We start from the raw sequence: 22181 nt of genomic DNA, 5'->3' as shown, positions 1-22181 counted from the left end.
ACACACACACACACACACACACACACACACACACACACACACACACACATCCCCCCAAAGCATTGATCATGTTAGGTATGCTATCCACCTCTGAGATGCTATCTGCTCCCCAACCCCGCTTGATAATTATTTGCTAGAAAAGAGTCACTTGTCACCTCTGAAAACATCATCTGTAACAAGATTGTTGAACCGATTGATGATAATAATGGCATAGTCCAGTAAAGAAAAGTATTTGAGAAGAATTTATCTATTATTCCTCTAACTGTTTAAAATCAAGTGATTTGATTCATGTACTTCCACACATCTCGCACATTTAGGACAACTCTCTCGATGGGTCAGTTTCCTATGTTTTATCTGACCGTTGTTCAATCTGGGGATTTGTATTTGGTGAAGCACATATTTCTCAGACCTAGCACTGAATATTTTAGATACACATTTCCCTCCATGATGCAGCAGCACATGTCCTCTAAAATCCGTCTTTAGAGGACAGTTAACTGGGATTCTGTTTACAGCTGTCAGATTCCATACTTTGTAGAAAATTCTACTGTGATAAGTAAGGCAGACAAATTATATTTTATGAATGTAAGAATGGCAGGAACTAAAATCAACTCCTATGCTGATAGAATCAGCCAGTTTCAATGGAATTATGGGAATTTTGTTGAGGCATATTACCCTAGCTGTCCCCTTTCTTTTTCTCTCTCATCAGATATAGCTGCCAGGTCACTTAGATTTGTCTTCTCTTATGAATATGTTATTTTCTCTTCCCCTTTTTTCCTGAATAAAAGAAACAACTATTTTATTTAATCATGATAACATTCCTATAAATTATCTATCTATCTATCTATCTATCTATCTATCTATCTATCTATCTTCTTTGCATTTATATGTATTCCTAAATATATAAAACAACCTGTGTAGTCTGTATAACAAGACTTGTGATATTTTCAATGAATTAATTTTTATTCACTTTAAATCCCCATCACAGCTCACCTCTCTCCTTTCTTCCCAGTCCCACACTTGCAAATTCCTCTTTCAATTGCCCCTCTCCTTCTCCACAGAGTAGGGCACCCCCACTTTGAGTATCACCCCACCCTGAGACTTCTAGTCCCAACATGACTAGGCACATCCTCTCCCATTGAGGTCCAACCAGGCAGTCCAGGTAGGGAGAAGAGGATCCAACGTCAGGGAGCAGAGACAGAGATAGCTCCCGCTCTACTTGTTAAGGGATCCACATGAAGACCAAGCTGCATATTTGCTGCTTATGTATAGGGGATATACGTACAACTCCTGCATGCTCTGTTCGTGGCCCAGGCTCTGTGTTTTTCAGCACCAGAGTATGAACAATATGGCCTACAGAGGGAGACAAAGACTGTACCAGCGATTCAGGTCAGTAGAAAGATTCTCAAAATTGGACTACTTCTTTTTGACAGTCATTTTTCATTGTCTATATAACTGACAACAAGATCAAATGAATCTAGTCATGTCTGATCACACCACCATGATGGCACATCACAATTCATGATTTAATGAATGACAAAAGCCAAACTGCTTCTTAGAAACCCTTAACTTTCCTTTTACATGCATACATGAGTGAATGAAAACGAGCAGCAGAGCTGTCCTTAGGTCCCTAACTATTTCTTTGGCATAAGAGGAAATCCCCATGGAATATAAACTTGTGATTCATCTCTAAGCCTTAGTCCTGCTGCACCCTGCTCTAAGGATGCTCATGCCCCTGGTCAGTGACTTTCTGTGTATTTCAGGACTTTGTCTACTAATGCTTTCTTTGCAAGACTTAATGTATCCTACATACCTGGAGAACTTGCGAAGGAAAATAGTGTACAACCTTTAGCAATACTTAGAAATTTCACAACAGTTCTAGGGATTGATTGGTAGAGAAAAGTGAGACTCTTTACCGTTGGTAGTCATGAGTTCTTTGCTCTGTTTAAGCACAGCAGTGAAGCTCCTTCTCCATGGGCCTTTGAAGAGGACAATGGGAACTTGTTAGATGCTCTTTAGGTCCTGGGATAAATAGGACAGATTTGGCAGGGGGAGTGGCTGTGGTAGGGGGAAATACTATGTTCACTCATTAGGATGAGGTATAACAATTAGGATGAAATATAACATGGAAGACAATGTTTTCTGAAATGATTCATTGATGAGTTCCTGATAGGAGGAGTAATGTTATTTTGGAAGGGAATACTAATGGATCTCTGTGTATATAACCACTGAGCAAGGCACAGGAACAGGGAGCTAGAAGTCATGTTGCTAAAAGTTTTGTGATTTGACCTTTCTAAAGTCCTTGAATTCTTGAAGCTGCTGTTTGTTTTGGGTAAATGGTATACAGGCCTAAAGAAGATGCTCACATATCAGAAGGAAGCTGTTCAGTTCAGCAGTGTCTCATTTTGTTAGACCTACATATGTGTCATGTGCTAGTAAATGTTCAACTGCTGGGTCTCCAACAAAACATAAGGGACTGGTGTTTAGTGTTTGCTAAGGTTTACAGTGTCTGCTCTTTTACTTTTCTCATGAATGATTTCAAAGTGCCAGTGAGGCTGGACCAATCCAGATCTGGAATAATGGAACACACACACATATTCTTCTCTTAGAAGCTGGGGAAAGGAGACTCCAGCATACCACCGACCTTCAGGTGCTTCCTTGCTCAGTTGCTCTAGGCCAGGCCCTGGCTTGGCCAAGCCAGTAGAAACCTACATACACATCTATTCTAGTTTATATATATATATATATATAATTATACATAATTAGAAGCCCTTATTTTCTTTTTAAAAATCATTTTATTCATTTACACTTCAAATGATATCCTCCTTCCAGATTTCCCCTCCACAAATCCCTCAGCCCATCCCCCTCCCCTTTGCTTCTATTAAGGTACTCCTCTGCCCACTCACCCACTCCTGCTTCACCACTCTAGCATCCCTCAATGCTGGGACATTAAGCCTCCACAGGACCAAGGGCCTCCCCTCCCATTGATGCCAGATAAGGCCATCTTTTGCTACATATCTGGAGCCATGGATCCCTCCATGTATATTCTTTGATTGGTGATTTATTCTCTGGGAGTTCTGAGGGATCCAGTTTGTTGATATTGTTCCTCCTATGGGGTTGCAATCCCCTTCAGTTCTTTCAGCCCTTCCCCTAGCTCTTCCATTGGAGTCCCTTAGCTCATTCCGATGGTTGAGTATCTGTATTGTCAGGTGCTGGTAGAACCTCTCAGGGAACAGCTTTACCAGGCTCCTGTCAGCAAGTGATTCTTGGTATCAATCAGCAATAGTGTTTGGGTTTGGTGTCTGCTGATGAGATGGGTCCCTAGGTGGAATGATCTCTGGATGGCCTTTCCTTCAGTCTCTGTTCCATTTTTTTTTTCATCCCTGACTATCCTTTGGACAGGAAAATCCTGGGTTAACAATTTTGAGATGGATGGGTGGCCTCATTCCTCAACTAGGGGCCATGCCTATCTTCTGGAGGTAATCTCTACAGTTTCTACTTCCTCTTTTTTGCGTATTTCAGCTAAAGTCATCCTCCTTATCTTATTGAACTAATATGGAATATATTATTTGTATCAGAGGTGTAGAGACATAGCTAGTGGATACTTAAGTGAGAAAAAATGGTGGTTAAGTTTTTGAGCAAATAAATAAGGCATTTAGACCAGTATGTGGTGTGGTGGAATTTTTTCAGAGCACACTGTAGAAACTGAAATTTTGTAAGAGATACAGTTGAGAAACCTATTCTATTAAATGACATTTGAGCCTCCTTCCACTACAGAATGAAAATAATGCAGAACACTATTTAAAAAATAGAATAATCACTCTTTAGACCAGGAAGACAAAACCTAAAGGGAGCAGGGATTGGATGGAACTGAAGGTAATAGTGCTTTAGTTTTAGTGTGAATAAGTTAAACACTATAGAAAGGGTTTGTCTAAGAAATAGGCTTGAGGGCTGGAGAAATGCCTGAGCAGTTAAGAGTGTACAATGTCTTTGTAGAGGATATAAATTTAGCTCCCAGAAACCACATCAGGAGGCTCACAACTGCCTGTAACCCCAGATCCAGGGATTTGATAGCTCAGACTTTCCAGGGACAAACTCACATAGCATATACATAAACACACACACACACACACACACACACACACACACACACACACACACACAATTTTAAAAATTCAGTTTTCTAGAGTGCCAGCTGTTGTCACTGTATTACAACTATCTCCTGGGAACTTTTTCTTCTTGTGTGTCAATTCTAGATTTTATACTAAGCATTTACAGCATGGTGAATGACAATACCTATGGCGGTTTGAATGAGAATTGCCCCCATAGGCTCATATGTTTGAATGCTTGGTCTCTGATTGGTATAACTATTTTGGGAAGGGTTATGAGGTGTTGCCAAATTGGAGGGGGTGTGTCACTTGAAGTGGGCTTTGGCTTTTCAAAAGTCCATGCTACTGATCAGTCTCCCTGCCCTCTCTTTCTACTTTCAGTTTGTGGATGTGATGCAAGCTCTCAGCTTTGTCCCTAGTGCCATGCCTGCATCCATGCTCTCCACCATGATGATCATGAGCTCACCCTCTGAAAACATAAGGAAGCCCCAATTAACTGAGTTTTTTTAATAAGTTGCCTTGGTCACAGTGTTGTTTCATAGCAAGAGAATAGTAACAGAGACAATACATGATTGACACACAGAGCAGGATGAGAGTTTTGGAAAATATGTGCATTCTAAATTAGTAATGAATGAGATTTGAACCACAAGTGCTGCAGTTTACTTGCCCTTCAAATAGCACAACTTCATAGTGTGTTCTCATATTGACTTCTGGGAACTTCAGGGAGGATCCTAAAGTTTTATCTAGGGATCTCTGAGATCCAAACTCGTTTAAAAGTAATACTAGGAAATTCTTTGCCTATTTCATTTTGTTCTCTCACAAGGGTACAGTGAAGAGTCTCAGAGGCTACATGGCTGGTGTAGTACCACATCTCTGTGTTCTTGTGTTTCAAGAAATTTGTGTTTTACTACAATCAGAAAAGACTTGAGTCAAGTGAATAGTGATGGTAGCATTCTTGCTATTTGACCTGATGCGCTTGTTATTGAAAACCAATGAAGTGTGTGTGTACATTTGTGCATCTATTCTTAATTTATTCTTTTAAGAACTACATGCAATGTATTTTGATCACATTAGTTTCCATCTTTCAACTCTTCTTGAATGATTCCTTATGTCCCTACTCATGCAAAATCAGGTTTTTCTTTCTCTTTAAAGTCTCCCAAACCATGGAGTCCCATTTGTGTTAGCCAAACATTTTTGGGGGCAGGTCCTACCATAGAGTATGGTTGCTACACCAAGTTCTATTCTACTGACAAAATCTTACTTTCCAAGTGGAAGTCAAATACCAATTGCTCCTTGGCTAAGGATGGGACTTCATCTCCAACTCCCTTCCTCCATGATGGAGTATTGTCTGGCTTAAGCTTGTATGAATCTTGTACATGTTGTAACAATTTCTGTGAGTTTATATTTTAATCTTCCCTATTGTGTCTTGAGAACACTGTATCCTTGAAGTCATTCACCATTTCTGTCACCCACAATCTTTCTAATCCCTTTTCAGCATAGATAGATCCATTAGCCTTAAAGGGATGGAGATGATAGAAACATTCCATTTAGGGCTAAGTGTTCAAAAGTCTCTTACTTTCTACATGTTGAACAGTTGTGGGTATCTGTTAATTACCATTTACTGCATGAAGTAGCTCTCTGATAAAGGCTGAGTGATGTACTGATTTATAGGTATAGCACTATGACATTAGGAGTTGTTTTATTGCTAAATTCATTTAGCAGAATAATAATAATAATAATAATAATAATAATAATAATAATACCACTTCCTCTTAGGGCCCATGCTTTATCTAACCGTAAATTATTGTCCTCATTGACAGTACCAGACATAATTCCACCTCATGGAGTGGGCCTTAAATCTAATAAAAAGATGGTTGACTGTGTCCATAACACTTATGCCACTACTGCGCCAGTAGACATGTCTTTCCAGGCAGGTCATTATTACAGCTTATAAAATTCATAGCTAGGTGGCAAAGATGACTACTTTTCTCTTCTAGAAGTGTGCACAGTACCTTCTACAGCTAGAAATGATAGCCAGTATGGATAAAGCTTACAGCTGAGTACCAGCTAGATTTCTCCATGTTCTACTGATATAATCATGCTGTATCTTTAGCACCAGAGTTTTATATCATCAAGTTCTGGAGGATAAGCAACAGCACTGGCAATAGACTAATATTTATGGGTCTAAAGGAGAATACAAAATTAACAGAAAAATCAGTAGCCTTCCTATATTATATACAAATGGTAAACATAGTGAAGAAAAAATCATGGAAACAAACCATTCACAACAGCCTCAACAGTACTTTGAAGTAACACTAACTAATGAAGTAAAAGGCGTGTAAAATAAAAACTTTAGGACAGTGGAGAAAGAAATAGAAAAAAGTATCAGAGATGGAAAGACCTCTCCTATACACTGATTAATAGGATTAATAATATGAAAATGGCCATCCGATCATAGCAGTCTACAGATTCAACACAATCTAAAAATTCCAATATAATTCTTTATAAAAATTGAAAAAATAATCTTAAATTTCATATGGAAACACAAAAAACTCAGGATAGCAAAGACAACTCTGAGTGACAAGTAAACAGATGTATTATCATTTCTGAATTTAATTTGTACTTCTGAGCCGCATAGTAATAAAAATAACCCACTACTGGCACTCACTAACCACATTGATCAACGGACCAGAGCTGAAGACTTGTACATAAGTCCATGTACCTATGGACATTTAATTTCAACAGAAAACAAGCCCAAAATACACATTGTAGAACACAAAGCCTCTCTAACAAATGCTACTGGTTTAACTGGATAGCTGCATGTCAAAGAATGAAACCAGACCCATATACAAAACTAAGCTCCAAATAGATCAAGGACTTCAACATAGGAACTGATACTCTGACTCTGGTGCCAGAGAAGGTAATGAATATGCTTAAACTTATTGACACAGGAAAGATCTTTCAGAAAACTTTTCCTTTGAAAACAGCTCATCACATTTCCTCAAAAGCTGGTTGGGAAATCAGATGCATCCTGTTTTCATTTTACCATGCTTTTACTTTGATATTGAAGTGTCAGACTGATCATTGTTGCTTTTCAGTGATTTTCATGTTGATCTGAGATATTATTGACTTCAAGACATATCGTGAATTTAAGAAGGAAGAAATACTGCTGTTTTTTAAACTATGACACATTCCTGGCATTTTGCATTTTGATTCTTATTTTTTAAAAATAATATATTTTAGATTTATTAAGTTATATAATCTTACATAACTTGTCATCCTTTAACAACTATAATAAGGAAGTAATAAAAATTCCATTATGTTGTTCCAAAAATTCTTTGTATTTTATAACCTACTAAAGCACTTTTCTTCACTTAAATTTGGAACACTCTTTGGCTCCCAGTATCTTCTATACCCTCCAAATTGGTGACATGTCTTCTTTAATTTTGAGCAGAGTAAAATATTCTTTGATATTTTTTTCTTCTTCGAATTATTTTACTGCTAGCCAGGAATTAAGGAGGTTCTGTTCAAAGTCACAGTGAACTGCTGACAAATTGATATTTGAAAGAGAGAATGGGAGCATAAGTGATGTATGATATGGGCACACCAATATTTCATTGCTTTGATATTTCCTTGAGCTAATTTGTAGATTCTGGCAATGCTCTATATGTTCTGTTGGATTATTTGGTATGTGATAGGAATTCCTTTGGCGTGCATCTGACTAACCAAATGTAGTAAACAGATGCTGCTTCATGTTTGCAGGGAGATTTTGAAAAGTTTCTCTCTCTCTCTCTCTCTCTCTCTCTCTCTCTCTCTCTCTGACTGAAGTTATTTATTTAACTTACATCCTGAATGGAGCTTCCCCTCCCTCCTTTCCTCAGTCCCTCCATCTCACCTCTGCTCCTGCCCACTGACCCCTCCTCCCCTTCTTCCTAGAAAAGGGGAGACCTCCCATGGACATCAACCAGTTCCAGCATATCAAGCCACATCAAGACTAGGTGCATCCTCTTCTGAGGCTAGATAAGGCAACCCAGTTAGGGAAAAGGGGTCCAAAGGCAGGCACAACCCCTCCTCCTGCTTTTGGAGTCCCACATGAAGACACAGTTGCATAACTGATACATATGTGTAGAAAGACTAGGTCAGTTCCCTGGTTGGCAGTTTAGTCTCCATGAGAACCCATGGGCCCAGGTTAATTGACTCTGTAGGTTTTCTTTTGCTGTTCGTGACCCTTCTGCCTCCATTATTCCTTTCTCCTCTTCTTACAGGATTCCACAAGCTCTACTCACAGTTTGGCTATGGGTCTCTGAATCAGCTTCCAACAGTTGCTGGGTGAAGTCCCTTTGATGACATTTATGCTAGCCTCCTATCTGCAAGTATAATAAAATAATGTCAATAGTGTCAGGGCTCCATCTCATGGCATGGGACTCAAGCTGGACCAGTCACTGGTTGGCCCTTTCCTTGAATTCTGCTCCATCTACCAGGATATCTCCACCCACGCTATCAGGTAGGCAGGAAAAATTTGGGGTCCAAGGTTTGGGACTGAGTTGATGTCCCAGTACTCAATTGGATGTCTTACCAGGTTACAGGTGATCTCTGGTTCAGGCTCCATATTCCCTGTTGCTAGGAGTCTTAGCTAGGGTCATCCTCATAGATTACTTGAAGTTTCCATGTCCTAGGTTTATAGCTCATTCCAGAGATGCCCCTCCACCAATCCAGTTGTCTCTCTCAGCAAAGTCTCCCTCCATTCTCATCCATTCTGTTTCCATCTTACCTTCTCCCACCCACTGTTCCCTCCTTCTATCCAATCCTTATATCTAATATATTTCTGTCAACGAGTTTCCTCTTGGTTACCTTCAGATCAATATCTAGAATTGTTGGCTACTCCAGCACCATGTCTTTCTGCATACTACCACGTTTCCTACCATGATGATAATGGATGAAATCTCTGACACTGTGAGCCAGCCCCAGTGAAATGTTAGCCTTTATAAGTGTTGCTTTGGTTATGGTGTCTCTTCACAGAAGTAAAACCTAAACTAAGACACTAAGACAGGGCCTATCTTTGATGAAGATTGATTATCCTTTTCTTGGCAGCCATTAATTGCCTATAGCTCTTCATCTAGATATGGATCCTTGGTGAGGTTTGGTCCTTCTATAATGACATGTTAACTGACGCTATCTTTATTTAAGTCTTGTTCAGGCAACCATGAAGTCTCATCAACTGGGAATTATAATGGTAGTTCCAACTCAAACACTACAGTTATTTTTGGTAGCGCATTTCTATTAAAGAAAATAAAATGCAGCTTTTAGTTACCTTTTCTTAACTTCATGTGCTGATAAAGGCTGTAGTAATTCTTTAAGGCTTAGTTCTAAGTTTGCTTTATTTCTTTTCTTCCTGTTCAATTGTGGAGCAGCCTACTAAACTCTTCATCTAAACTTCTGTAAAATATTTTGGTTAGTTGAAATTATTTATTCACTACTGTTTTAATCTGAAACTTACCAATAAAATGATAGTTTGATAAATGTAAAACAACTACTCTTCTAAAGATTAAGAAAGCAAATAGTTCCAAGACTTTTAATATTTTCTCATCTTCTAGGTTACACACACACACACACACACACACACACACCCATATGTATATATATTCTGATTATACAACATGTTCACCAAAGCCATGCCGTGACAGGAGTAACTGCATTGATTCAGATAATAGTAAAATGACACAAGATAATTTAGAATGTTATCTATTCTGAAAGCTTATCATATGTTTTTAAAGTGTAAAATTTTATTAATTAAAACATGGCTGTATTGACAATCAAGTTTCTAAAACCATATCTTTTTATTCTTTCTGAGCTTCTATGAGCTTTAATTATTACTGCTTCATTCCCTTTCCTGTTTAAGAGGGGCAAAGAAGTTATTCCAAAAGAATGCTCAGTTGAGGGCACAAGAGCCCTGAGTTTTTGAATAGTGAATTTCAGAGTAGATTGTTTCTAGAGTCATATGTGGCTGGCAAAGTACATATTGGTTCTTTTGAGATATAAGTGGCTGAGACCAAACATAGATGTGTGAATTATGGGGTGAATTATGTTATTTAATGGCTTACAGAGTCAAAATATTTTTTAACATGTCAAACTGTGGCAGCACCAGGATTTTGGCAACAGCCTTCAGAAACAGACAAGCCAGAGGTATGTGTACTATGGGGGCTCCGTATCTTCTTTCCTCTGATTTCGACATGCCGTAATTTCTCTCCTATCAAGATTCTCAATCTCAAAACTTTAAGGTTTTCATTAGAAATATCCACTGTACAGGAGAAATAACTTTCCCTTTTAATGGAAATAGCAAAGGAAGGCTATTGTTTTACTTGGGACCGATGAATCACTAGCCGATAAAGCTGTGATAAAGGGGATTGGTAGTTGAGAAACAAAGTAAATATGCTCAATTTCAGGAGAGTTGCATGTCTACCCTTTGATTATGGAACTCATATTATATCATCTAGACAGCCAACAAAAATTAAGACTCAGATACACTCTGTAGCATGCTCTGCTCATCTGTCTGTGTGTGATCATGTGACAATAGTAAGAGCAGTTATGGATATCTTCCTCAGGATTCACCCAGTGTGTTTTAGTTTTGCTCTCCCTTCCCTCCTTTCTCTCTCTCTCTCTCTCTCTCTCTCTCTCTCTCTCTCTCTCTCTCTCTCTCTCTCTCCATTCTTTTCTAATAGGCTGACTTTCTAAGACCCTTGACAAAATCAGTGAGAGGAGGAACAAATTCAAAACTTAACAATGGAATAAAACCGCTTTAAGGCACATGAAATTTTTTATGACTAACCTTGAAACACTTAGAAATATTCTATTTATTGAGGTAATTGGCTCTGTGAGATTGCTAGTTAACTTGAATGTCATGGCTTCTTGGCAATTTTGTTTTCTTATGAAGTTTAACAAATGCACGTCTCTCAGTTATTGAGTAAACATGAAATTAAACCACTATCAGTATTGCAATTACACCATCTAATATACAGACTAGAATCAAGGTAAAGTGGAGAAGATAAATGCTAAGCTATCCTCCTATCACAGAAGTAGAGTGAATAAATTGTTGAAAATATTTTCCTAACTAGTAGTCAAGTGTCATTGAACTTTATGACTGTGAGTATCATTTCTTATTTGATATTTTATTTATTTACATTTCATATGTTATCTCCTTTGCCCATTTCCCATCCACCCACCCCATTAATCCCCTATCCCATCCCTCCACCTCCTTTTTTGCCTTTATACTGTTTAAATTACATGCAAATATTAAGATCAGTTCTAGGTTAGGGAACTAGCAATACCATAGATGCAAATAGTCAAGGAACAAGGAAGACAATAAACCCAGATAGTTAAAGAACATGCAGGACAATAAACAGAGTCCCATAATCACTCCTGTGATCACTATTTCTAAGGGCTTATCAGGATGACCAAGGAAACTGAAATGTTCAGTTCATTGTTCAACATTTTTTAAACTTGTAACTAAGATTCAATAGCCATGTCCCACTTTTCTTTTTGGCTGCATGGTGCTCATGTGTGGTGGTTTGAATAGGATTGGCCCCCATAGACTCATGTGTTTTAATCTTTGGCACTGTTAGGAGGTGTGGCTTTATTGGAGGAAGTGTGGCCTTGTTGGAGGAAGTGTGTTACTATGTAGGCAGACTTTGAAGTCTCTTATCCTTCCGCTCTGCCTACTGTGGATGATAGTCTCCTCCTGGATGACTTCAGATGAAAATGTAGAACTCTCCAACACCATGTCTGCCTGGATGCTCCCTGTTTCCTACCAAGATGATAATAGACTAAACCTGTGAAACTGTAAGCTAGCCTTAATGAAATGTTTGCCTTTATGAGTTGCTTTTGTCATGTTGTCTCTTCACGGCAATAGGAACTCTAACTAAGATATCTGGTTAGGCAACCTATGCTTTAAGGCTAAGGATAGAGTGGACAGGAGAACGATGTTCCTCTTTATCTGTGACCGAGTCATAATAATTGACTTTATAAGGATCTTTAAGGATAAGATCAATATATTAAGTTCAAAATAATGTTGTTTGACATTTGGTTATGTTGGTAAAATAATACCACCCAAAGGAGGTTGGCTTGTCAGGGGAGAAGAGACAAAGCAGCCAAAAGACAAATTTTGCAGGAATTTCACAGGCAAGAGCATCTTTACCATTAGTGGCATGGTATCAACCGCTAGAGAACCACTGGTTGCGAAAGCCCACTTTTTAAACACGAAGTGATTTGTTATTAAGAATTTACTATTTTAATAAGATTTATTACTAAGTTTATTAAGGTTTAATGTATTTAGGTATAGGCATATATATATGTGTAGAATATGGCATATAAGTAGAATCTGGTGTATAGCAAAGGGTGTGTATACACTTATCTATACACAAATCTTCTCTATTTTAAATTTGTGTGGTGTCACGTTTGAATGATATTGTGATGGGACAGAAGAGCCAGAGAATAAAGATGGCGGATTTCTTGGACAATCTAATGTGTTGGAATGAATGAAAGACTCTAAAAGAAAAAGGTATTTTAAGATGTTCTAGAGCAACAATGACTTTATTAAATTCACAGTCTAGAACAACGATGACTTTATTAAATTCACAGTCTATGATCATGGCTGTCTCCAGGGACCCTCCACCATGTTTCTCCATCTTGAGGCTTCCCATAAAGGTTTGATTACGAATTCTGCAGAGATAAGATTTAATTTTTGAGTAGAAGCTAATATCTGTTATTTGTCATGCTCCCTAGAGTGTTCTGAAGATTCAAAGAATTAAACTTTTTGACTAGTTAAGAGCATTATGTAAAGAATCCAAATGTGCATTTTTACAATATTGCCTTCTTAGCTTTTCATTGACCTTGGTAAGCACAGATGTGTAATAATGACCTTTAATATGTAAAGCAAAGATAAGATCTAACTTGTAATAACAAGAAATAACTAGAATCACAATTATTTCTCCATGCTATATTTATTTGCATTTATAACATTTAAAGTGAGTATCACTGAACTTCGAAGAACATTCCTAACTTATGTGCTGTGCATCAATTATTTTTTTTTAGGGTATTTGTTGAAATCTGGTGAATTTACTTGTTCTGAATTCCTTCCAAACACATTAAATAACATTGCAGTGTTATTAATCACTTTAGATTTACATATTTTAAACCAACTCATATCAAGTTTTGACTTAATTTGCTATTATTCTTCCATCTTGATTCCTTGTGCCCAATTCCCATAATGAGAAACTAGAATCCCAGAGTAAGCACTCCTGCATGCAACCAGCCAGTCTCTGAATTTGACAGAGTACAAATGGCTGCAGCTGGCGATCCCATTGGGATGGGCTGTCTGAAGGGAGAAGTTTTTTTTTTTTCAAAGTTTGGCATAGGGGTTCTAGCTATGACCGAACAGGCTATTTGGTCTTTTATTATTCTTGTGCAGTAGCCTGACTGAGGTCCAGGGAGAGGATATCCTTAGCCTTCCTTGAAGATAATGATTCCAGGGTCAGGAGGATAATTCTGAACACACTGAAGGTAAATGCAGTGTGGAAATAAAGATGAAAGGAAGACCATATTGGATTCAAAGATTAGCCTCAAAGATGGAAACTGAATGCACCTGCATGGTAAAGTATATTTAAACCTTAAAATATACAGAGCCCTGGGGAGGTGTAAAAATAAACCAAGCTTATTTAGTTTACTGCCTTTCTACTCCTCGGGTGGCTTGTCCAGCTGTTACCCAGTCAAGCAGACTGTTTTGTTTGCCTTCTTTTTTTCTACTTTATCACAGGGTACCTGGGAGAGCAGCTGCTGGTAAAAGGACCCTCAATGCCTTCATTATACGTGAACTCCAAGCTTCACAGCTCCTGATATTAAACTGCTGTGATTGGAGATTATATGTTGTTTCATTTAAATTTTAAATGGATCACTGTAATGTGCTTTTAGGTAATTTGTACCATGCCTCTGGGCATAGCACCATTTTTATATTGGTTTCTAAGTTACACAGAAGAGTGGGAATGCCCCAGATTAAAAGGAATAACCAGCCCATGCAGGATCCTCTTTCAGTTAGCTGCCTTCCCTCCTGCAGTACCAGGCATGGCTAATAAAATATATCAAAGCCACAGGGTATTCAAAGTGGAATCTCCTTTGCAAGAGTCCTTGAGTGTTGCTATTAAGTTTTTCCTGAAAGGTGGTTGTTATTATTACCTTTTCTTTATGGATACTACTTTATGGATATTATGGATATTCTTTATGGATATTACTATTATTACTTTTTCTTTATGGATAAAGAAATCATAGAGTGTTTAAACACGAGGCATGCATGCTTATGAACTAGCACAGTGTTTGAGAAGTCATACTGTGTACAAGAGAGGTTTGACTCTATTAGCAAAATGGGATTCATTGTTGACCATGTTTCTCTGAGCAAGGTAGTTGCCTTTTTCATGACTTTCTTGTCATATCTGAAAATATAAAATGATGAAGGATGAGCCAATACTTTTAGAGCATGTTAGACAGTGCTGGTTTAGGCATGGTTCAAGTGATCCTCCACACCATAGTTTCTTGATAGACACTCTGAGTGGAATTGTTTGTGAATTCAGATTCTCAGATTTAATGAGGATGCTATGAATCAAACATTTATTTCATGTAATAGCTATAGAAGGACCCAGGATGCCTTGAAATCAAATGCTCCCATAGCTTAGCACGCTACAAAGATGAATGGAAAACCCAACAGTATGAATAGGCTTGTATCAATTCAAGATAAATTAAGGCCCCAAGTCATTACAGAAACCTTCTAAGTTTCAGTGTTTTATGTTTAAAATGATAAGTATGGGATGTTAGCTCTGAAATATGATTGGATGGAGATAAATAATTGGAACCAAGAAATATTCAAGATCCAGGTTATAACTGTCATCAAGAATTCTCCCCTTCATGGTTTTGTCAGAAGAAAAAAATGGGAAATATTATGTGGCAAGACTGATTTCACATATCTGATCAATAAGGGCTTAGCTTCTGGACTTAGTTCAACCAATCACAAACGGTCTACACTGATCATAGGTATTTTAAAGTATTGTACCCAACCACTCTTTTCATGGAGTAGAGTGCTCACTGGACAACAAGCAAAACAAAACGATAGAGGCATGAGATTTACTTTTACTTATTAATTTAAAACACCTGTTTCTTTTTGTTCCAAATTATTTAAAAAGTGGTGCCTTATTATGTACATATCAATAGGATATCATTCAGATGTATACATTAAATGATATACGGACTAAGCTAAACTTTTGTTACTTCTGAAACCTATTTCTTTGTGATAAAAGCTTTTAAAAACTGTTCTTCTAAGTGTATGATGTATAGAGGTCATTGCTTTCATCTGTAGTCCTCAGTGGCACACAACAATTTCTTGTGCCTATATATCAGCAAAGCCTTTTGAGTGACCTCTTCCAGTCCCACCTGATACTTCCACCAGGTCTGTATGTACCATTCTACTCTCCAGTCTTATGAGTTCAAGTATTTTAGATTCCACAAATGAGTGGATTCATGTGGTACCAGTCATTCTATGCTTGTCGGATTTCACATTACAGAGTGTTTCTTTTACCACCCATGTTGTCACAAATGAGCTGTTTTTAAATATTTTTGTGGCTATTACTTTAAAATAGACATTATTAATCTGTTATACAAAAGACAGTAAGAGACGACTCAGTGGGTAAAGGGATTTACGGCATATCTTGGTGACCTGACTTCAATCTAGGAACCCATATAAAGGTGGAAGGAGAGAGTCCTCTTCACAAAGTTGTCCTGTCACCTGCACACACTTACTCTGGCACTTGTGCTACCATACACCATGTGCTCACATATACAATACTACTAATAAAAACTGCAACCAACTATCCAAAGACAGACAAGTTGCATGTCTTTTTTGAAAATGTTTTGGCAGCATTTTGACAACATTTTACAAGGCACTACAATACTCTCTTTCACTGTATCCCATGAAGAATGGGACAATGATAATCCCATTTGATGGCTACAGAGAGCATAGTGGTTTGTCACTGTTACATTTGACTCAAGAAGTGATTATATCTTTCAGCTCCCATCTTCATCTGGGAATATCATCCCAGGTTAGCTGCATTTAAACCTGTATGCTTCTTGATGAAGAGTAACCAAATTAAAAGCATATTACAAGAAGTATATGGGGGGAGACAGGAAAGATGGCCAGATAGCCATGAGACTGTATGTAAATCTGCAACTGATTGGGGGTAGGGGACATCTCCAGGAAGTGACAGAAACCTGACATAAGAGAGGCACTCAAGAATCAGTGTAGGGGTGACCTTAGTTGTAACTCACAACACTGGGGATATAGAACCTGAAGAGGTCACCTTCTGTAGCCAGGCAGAAACCTCAGTGTAGCAAGAGGAACACCCACAAAACTTTTGATCCCAAATATACTCTATCTACAAGAAATGCAGGGATGAGGGATAGAACAGATTCTGAGAGAATGGCCAATCAATAACCAGCCCAATTTGAGATCCATCCCATGGGCAAGCACCAGTTCATAACACTATCAATGATACTCTATTATGCTTGTAGACAGGAGTCTAGCATGGCTGTCCTCTGAGAGGCTCTACCCTGCAGCTGACTCAGACAGTTGCAGAGACTCATAGCAAAACAGTAAATAGAGCTTGGAGACTCTTACGGAAGAATAGGAGAAGGGACCGAGTGCCCCTAATGGGATAGGATCTCCACAGGAAGATAAACAGACCCAACTAACCTGGACCCTTGGGGCTTTCAGAGACTGAACCACCAACCAAAGAACATACACTGGCTGGAATTAGGCTACCCTGCACTTAGGTAGCAGATGTGTAACCAAACCTTCATATGGGTCCTGAACAACTGGAGTAGGGGATATTCCAAAAGCTGTTGTCTGTATATGTGGGATATGTTCTGACTGCCTTATCTGGTCTCAGTGGAATAGGAAGCACCTATCCTTGCAGAGACTTGAAGTGCCAGGGTGGGGGGATACTCAGGGGTTGCCAGCCTACTCATAGAAGAAGAGGATGGAAGATGGAGAATAGGGGAAGGATTGTGGGAGGGGTTAAAGGAGGGGAACACTGAGGAGGATGAAAAGTGAATAAGTAAAAAAAAAAAAAAGAAAAGAATAAAGATGTGCATCACCCTGAAAAAAAAAAGTGCAGTGAATCCAGAAATCTGAGTAAAACATTTTCAAGAATGTAGAATCTTTTCTATTTATGAAAGACATCACTTGATAAGCTATGCCCCCTTTTGTCTGAGGAAGGGAAAGAGAACCCACAGAATTGATCTCTTCTGATCCCCCATTCCATGGTTTCTCTAGAGATGGAGACACTTCTTTTATCCTTTCGCTGTTGAGGAATTCTGGTTGCCCACATTTACAACAAGATGGGAACAGTTAGAGGCTCATGACAGCTGTGGGTAAGTCCATGAGATTAGCCTGAAACAAGCCCATTGGCATGTGCTTTTACCTGCTTTCCAAAGAAAACATGGCTTAGTTTAAACTGATGATATTCCGGAAATGTTGCTCAGTCCCTCAGAGATCAGTTGATCTTTCTGAAATAATACTAATTCCCTCAGATATTCTGTGAAGTGAGGGACTCCATGTGCTTGAAGCATTTTGTTCTATCAAGATTTTGTTGGGAAAAGTTGCATTTGGAGTTGCCTGTTAAACAGATTTCATTGATATCTATGAAATTTAGTCCTTTGAAGACGCACTTTGATGCTTCCTTTCCAAGTTTGTTGAATTTCTTATGAGTGACTCCCTCCTATAGTACCCACAAAGCAGTAAAATATGCTAAAATGAGCTCCGCAAAGAAATGGATGCTCATTTTATCTATATATTGGAATCATTCAGGAATCTCTCAAAGTGGTGCTCATTGCATATGGGCACCCTTATGTCACATCCTCTAGAGATGGGTTCTCAATATTGCTTCAGTAATGCTCAGATGATTGTGTGGCTGTCATAAAATATCATTTTAGTCTAAATGGTTGGAATGGACGCCCTCATGCAGTTTCTCTATTTACTATAACTTGGATTCTATTTTAGTATTCCACAAGCTGAATCTAGCTTGAAGATCTGTTTTGTTAACATAGCACAAAGTTCAACATCCTTACTCTAGAACCCATCTAGGCAAGGTCTTCATTTCCCCACGATTCTGCTTTTAGCAACCTGTGCTGTCATATGTGCCCAACTGAGAACTCCAGACACTGGAATTTAATTTTAGACTTTAGTATAAAAAATACAAGTGCAAATGAAAATCACCATGCACTAAAAATAACTGACACATAGATTATACATCTCAACAAACTTTTATGAAGTTAGCATAGTCATAGGTAACAGAAGCTCTGAGCTTCTCACTGGATGTTGAGCCTTTGCTACTGAGCACACACACACACACACACGCATGCACGCACACACACACATGCACACACAAACAAAGGATAGAAGAATTTGAGTTTATTTTGGTGTATGGTTTCAAAGTGATAAAAGTCTATAATGTCAGGAAAGCAAGGCTACAAGCAGCTGGCATAGCAACAGGGGCAGGAAGCTAGAAGACCCTATCTTCAACAGGAAGCATAAAGCAAAAAGGGCACTGTTATAAGTGAGGTTATAACCTTTCAAAGACCATCCCCACTATCGTACTTATTCCACTGAAGCTGCACCACCCCCCCAAAACACATGACCAACAGAGGAGCAAATATATAGATACTTGAGTTTATGGAGAATATTTTTCATTCAAACCCTCACAATATACATATACATAAACTTATGTATATTCAACTTTACTTCCTAGATAATGCATGCTCTTTGATTTAACAATAGCATTATTATAAGATGCCATATTTGTATTAAAATAGACACTAAGGTATTGGATTTAATATTCTATATATCACAGGATTATGTAAATTTATGTATTTAAAATATTTTACACACTGTCAAAAATGACTAAAATATTTAGTCTGTTATGGATTGTTTATTTTTATTTATTTGATTTTTGCTTTTGGTGGTAGGTAAGTGCACAAGTATATTCAATAGAGGTTTTTTATGTTTTATTTTTATTAGTTTTAAGTATGTGTAGATGTGCGCAGTATGGAATACTGTTAGGGTGGAGGAAGAGTCAAGGGAACTGGTGTAAATATGGGGCAATATAAGGATTCTTACAGCTTTCTCTTCCTAGAAGAGCCCCACCTGGGTGACAAGATGTCACAATATAACCTGGCTTGTAGCTGGGCCTGCTGCCTCTTGTCTGTTTCTGGCATTGCATGAGAATACATATTATACCAGTGTCAGCACCTACATGTGATTACAAGATTTAGGTATGGTCAAAACCCAAGCTGCCCTGTGGATAAGGGAAAGGTAGAGTATGAGGACTTTTTGGTGTTGTCTGTGACAAAAAAGAAATATTTGTTAATGGATATAAGACAGGAGCTTTCTGGTAGGATTTTGAGTAAATCTGCATAGACTAATATCTAGTGACAAGTCTCCCTGCAGAGATGCATGGAAGGGTCCAGTAAGTCTACTTGCATGAGATTTATGAATCTAGTAGACATCATGTAAAACAGGTAGAGAAAAAGAAACTAGAGACCTTTTATCCTATTAATTCAATGTATGTTAGTTCACAAATATATTATGTAGGTATTGTGATCCATTGCAAAAGACACTACAAGCTCACAAGTAAACAGACACTGAATCAGTGGATGAGAATGGGATTGGGATGGGAGGGGTGTCCTTTAACAGAAGCAGTCAGGGAAGCCACTCTCAGATGACTTTGACCATACTGGATGAAAAATGAGACATATGATTCTTCTGATTGGAGAAGGTCATTCCAGGTAAGAATCTAGAGTGTACACAAGCACTAGGAGGAAGCAGGCCTGATGGAGGGGAGGCAAGGATGTCTGTGCCTGGGATGGAGTAAGGAAATAGCAAGGGAAGAGTGGAGGTAAGACAGGGCAATATCCTGGGCAGACTTGAAGCTATGGCGATGCAGTAAGGAATTTAGATATTTTCTTTCCCTTCCCAGCCTCCTGTTTTGGTTTCCCCTCCCTCCTTTACTTATTCTTTTGCTTTCTATTTTCCTCCCTTCTTTCCTTCATGTATGTCTTCCTACCTTCCTTTTTATCACAAGAAGGCTTTTGCAACAGAGAACAGCAAGTCCCCTAGAAGAATTGGCAATGTGAGATATATACATGCTTATTAAAAGAGGAGTTGAGAAGGGTTATATTTAAAAAATGAATGAATGAATGGATGAACAAATGAAAACCTAATTATTAAGGAAAAGGTTAACAACTGAACTGTCATTTATACCTTCTGGGAGAAGAAAAATCAGGTTTTGCCAACAGAGTGACATTGGGTATATCAATCACTCCAGGACAAGCCTCATGTTTAGGAGTAGCTGACCACCATATAATGGTCTCTCTCTCTCTCTCTCTCTCTCTCTCTCTCTCTCTCTCTCTCTCTGTATACATGCTTTTGTTTGGTTACAGTTTGGTGGTATTTTTTATATGTGCTTGACATGTTTTTTATTTTGTTTTCTTGGTTTGGGGGGTTTGTCGTATTTGTTTCTGTTTGTTTGTTTGTTGAAAAATTGCTTAATGTTGGGTGGGTGTGTAGAGACGAGGAGAAGATATAGAGAGACTTGGGGAGAGGAAGAATATGATCAAAATATAAAAATGTAAAATTGTTCTAATTATGAAAAATAATTAAAAAACCTCACATACTTTTTTGGAGAGAGGGAGAAAGGGAGGGAGGGAAGGAAGAAGGAAAAGAAGGAGGGAGGTAAGGAGGAGGAAGGAAGGAAGAGCGAGGGAGGGAGGGAGGGAGAGAGACAGGGAGGAAAGCAGCAGTGAGTGTTGATAGTGTGAGAAGAGAGACCAAGCCATCCTGGTTCTCTTGCATGAACTTTCTCAATGCAAACCAGAAAGCAGAAAACTGCTCTGTGCTTAGTTTACCAAAAGTATGGCTTGATGCATAAAATATGAAGAAAAAAAATCATTAAACCACTACATGAAAAAGACTTATAAGAGGATGGGGAAGATGGGCTAATTTGATGCTATTCCCCAGTGGGCACAGCCACTGTGATGGAAATACCTCAGGCAGTTGCAGTCAAATAATTAATTCTTGTTGGAATCAGTCTCAAGTGGCCATGCTTTAGAATTCTGTAATTGGCATTCAAATGCCTCACATGGGTCTTTTTGTAATCTTTGAGAGGATAACTCTGCTGCAATCTGCTGCGTTTCATGAAGACCTCTGGAGCCCTCACTCAGACTTTGCGCACTGTATTTCGATGGATTCCTGGTCTCTTTTCTTTCCATTTCCATGCTTCTGGGTTTATGATTCTCTGGTGTTTCAGGTTGCCACACCCTGGTCTAAACTGACATTTATGTATACAAGACTGAAAACATTTTCTTCAGTTTTCCCTTTCTTCACCCACAATTGCTTACAATCCAGACTCTCATTTTTTTTCTGCCTTGCTCAAGTCTTTAACCACAATTCTCCAATGAAGTGCATGAAAAGTGCCATTAAACACCAGCTCTGAGCAAGTGCCCTAAGAGTAGAGATTCCAGGCTGCAGGGTCTCATGTAAGTGGGGTCTGCTTGGGGTGCCCATCACAGTTTGTGCTACTTATATGAAATAAATACTTCGTTACTGTTTATGAGTCTCCTTTTATAATATGGAAATAATTTGTTTTCAGCAGCCTTACCTCAAATGTCCCCCCCGAGTACTTCTGTCTTGAAAATATTTTATCAAATATCCTAATCTGCCTAGATTCCACACTAGCATTAAATTCCATTTTTGTGGCTTTACAGTTTATTATCTCACTATAGGAGCAAGCTATTCTCATCTTCAAGGTTGAGTAAATGTCCCATTGCTATAGTTCTGTGTCCACTTAGGACTAACCCACAACATATTTCTGATTTCATTCTTATACCTTCTACTATCAACACACTTTGTGGTTACTCCAGAGAGTTCTCTCTCTCTCTCTCTCTCTCTCTCTCTCTCTCTCTCTCTCTCTCTCTCTCTCTCTCTCT

The 22181-nt window shown here is 38.4% G+C and overlaps 1 protein-coding gene across 1 annotated transcript in view; it reads left to right on the top strand.

Moving 5' to 3' along the window:
* The window catches only part of LOC114621387 (solute carrier family 22 member 22-like), a 197813-nt gene that overhangs the window by 53487 nt on the left and 122145 nt on the right, over nt 1-22181 (top strand). The window contains exon 3 of the mRNA XM_028767657.1: nt 14552-14554. The gene's annotated coding sequence lies outside the window, so the exon portion shown is untranslated. The remainder of the gene's footprint in view (nt 1-14551; nt 14555-22181) is intronic.

Source organism: Grammomys surdaster, unplaced genomic scaffold (assembly GCF_004785775.1).
Source record: "Grammomys surdaster isolate TR1022 unplaced genomic scaffold, NIH_TR_1.0 63, whole genome shotgun sequence".
Lineage (NCBI taxonomy): Eukaryota > Metazoa > Chordata > Mammalia > Rodentia > Muridae > Grammomys > Grammomys surdaster.
The sequence above is the reverse complement of the archived record's forward strand: the minus strand, read 5'-3'. Positions and strand labels throughout refer to the sequence as shown.